The following is a 2,952-nucleotide window of genomic DNA, read 5'->3' as shown; positions in this document are numbered from 1 at the left end:
ACGACACCACGGGCGCCATTTGTTTGCTTTTCGTCTTGAAAAAAATGTAAATGAAGACCAAAATATAAGTGTGAATCCTGTTTCCTTCTATATTTTTTCATTGGCCCAAGAAAAATCTAAATTTCGCTTACTTTTTGGTCATTGCAATAAGAACCTCTTAATATACATTTTGCATTAATTTTGTTCGACTAATAGTTTGACGTGAAGTGACGTTAAGATGTTCCACTATCTCTAATGCATAAGTGAAGTCGTTAAGCTGCACTATTCGTAGCTAGCAAGCAAAAATGCTCAAACAGGAAGGTATTAGGGAATTATTTACAATTTATTCAAATTATACCCACTCTTGTCACTTTTTCATTCATACCGAACACGACCATAAATTCCATTGTCCGAAGTGATCGAAGAAATTGCTTCAAAGCTACACATGTACATTCAAGCTGAAGATCACCCTTTCGTATTACCAAATTAGCAGTCAAATCAGATCGCTTCGGAGAACTAGGTAGCAAGAGAACGGTGACTACACTTTGTGTAGTTGTTATGGCTATTAGTTCGGGACGCTGGCAGGCTGCCAGCTATACGGCTGGGCAATGATCCACTCTTCATTGCATCGTCGCTGATGTTTGTGAGCATTTCATATTCCAGCCAAGAGTTCGCGTTCTGCTAAATACATAAGTAGAATTGAAAATTCCACACACTCTTCGGCGGTATGTACTATCCTGCTTTGTCCGAGGCTTGCTGAGAATCCGCACAACAATATGTTAAACAATATTAATTGACTCGATGAATGCTAGCAACCCGTTGGTCCCCGTTCACTATAACCGACCAACAGAATGAATATATTGATGTTCTTTAGGTTTTAAGCTTGCCCGTCTGACGGTTTGCTTTATACGGGCTTTGAATACATGATAGTATTGAATGATGGAACGAAAACAAATCAGGAAAAGCGTTCCCTTGATCATAATTCAAATCGATCATTCACTTGACATTTGAAAATTGTCCAGATTTCATGTCAGTGCTTTTGTTTCGAAATGATATTATACTATTCTGAAGACAACGATCCTTGCTCACTTAGTTTCATGAAAATTTATTTATTTTCCGAACATCCCAAACCATTCACGTCATTATTGATGGCCCCGTTCCAAGGGGGATCTTTGTGTATATTTGATCGATTCTCCCTTCGCCATAGCAAAGCAAAGGTCTTGAGTCACCCTCAATCAGATTGAAAATGCAGGGCGTAAGTTGAAAGGGCATATGAGAAACAAGTTTTAATTTTTTTAGCTGTCCTCCAAAAGGATCTTCCGTCTGATGTGTGATGATCACATCTATACTGTATGCGTATAAACATCAGCAGAACGAGTCTCGGAATTAAAAGGAAACCCTCCGGGACTCCGGCTCTGAGGTTCAGTTCACTGCGGGACCGTCCCGAGATGCAGGATGGGAAGATAATAGGTTTCTTTTCATGACGGGGTTCTTCCTTTTTGCCTTTCTCATATAAAGAAAGGCTATGCAATCACTGTAAAAATCGACTTTTTAACCGAGGCCCGGAGGGCCGAGTGTCATACACCATTCGATTCAGTTCGTCGAGATCGGCAAATGTCTGTGTGTGTGTATGTATGTGTGTGTGTATGTGTGTGTGTATGTGTGTGTGTCATTTAAACTCACACAATTTTCTCAGAGATGGCTGAACCGATTTTCGCAAACTTAGTTTCATCTGAAAGGTATAACGCTCCCATAAGCTGCTATTGAATTTTTAGTTGATCCGACTTCCGGTTCCGGAGTTACGGGTTGAAGAGTGCGGTCACACAGCAAATTCTCATATAAACTGGTACCACCATGACGTTCAAATGATGTAAAACATATTAAAATTGATGTAACATTACTCTAGTTTGCGGGTCTGGATCACTAATGATCAATCAAAGCAGCTTTGACCACATTGGCCACCTATGACAGTTCATGACGCCCCCGGGGAACCCGCCAAGTTCCAAAGCTAATATCACACCCATTCCCCGCCGAATTCTCTACCGATTTTTACAAACTTGATTTCAAATGAAAGATACAGTAATACCATGGACTGCTGCTGAATTTCATTCTGTTCTGACTCTTGCTTCCGGAGTTACAGGGGTGTTAGTAAGGATACACTGGAATTTCCCATATAAATCGGTACAATCGTAATACCTCAAAGGCTAAAAACTATTGAAATGGTCACCAAATTACTTCTAATCGCAGATCTAGATCACTGATTGCCAATCAAACATTCTTTGAATATATTGTCCTCTATCGACGATTCCGGAAGTCCGGATTTCCGGGCATATTCCACAATTAAAGTCACATCGGTTCTTCGGTGATGACTGAACCGATTTTCTCAAACCAAGTCTCAAATGGAAGGCAAAATATGCAGTTCAGTATTGCGTCGCCGCCCCTCCCTCTCCTTGCCTTGCCCTTACACCTCCCTCCTTCATCACTCCCCTCCCCTTGGACCACCCTCACGCCCGCATTTCCTTCATTCACCCCGTATACCGAAATAAGATGAAGGATTTCTGACGCATCCTCCACTCCCACTCTACTAACCCCCCATTCCCTCCACTTTCAAACCCATTCCACCAACATTTCAAAATATAATCACTTGAAGATAACATCGAACTCATGCTGATTAAGCTAATTAAATATTATTCTTTTGCTTTTCTCATATAGAAAGGTTATGCAATTGCTCCAAAAACCGACTTTCTAACCGAGGCCCGGAGGGCCAAGTCTCATATAACATTCGACTCAGTTCGCCGAGATCGCAAAATATCTGTGTGTATGTATGTGTATGTATATGTGTGTATGTATGTGTGTGTATGTATGTATGTATGTATGTATGTATGTATTTATGTGTGTATGTTCCGTATTACGAGTTGAAGTGTATGGTTACAAAACAAAATTTGTTGATTTGTCCTCATCGGTTTCTCGGAA

This window comes from Topomyia yanbarensis, chromosome 3, assembly GCF_030247195.1.
Source record: "Topomyia yanbarensis strain Yona2022 chromosome 3, ASM3024719v1, whole genome shotgun sequence".
NCBI lineage: Eukaryota > Metazoa > Arthropoda > Insecta > Diptera > Culicidae > Topomyia > Topomyia yanbarensis.
The sequence above is the reverse complement of the archived record's forward strand: the minus strand, read 5'-3'. Positions refer to the sequence as shown.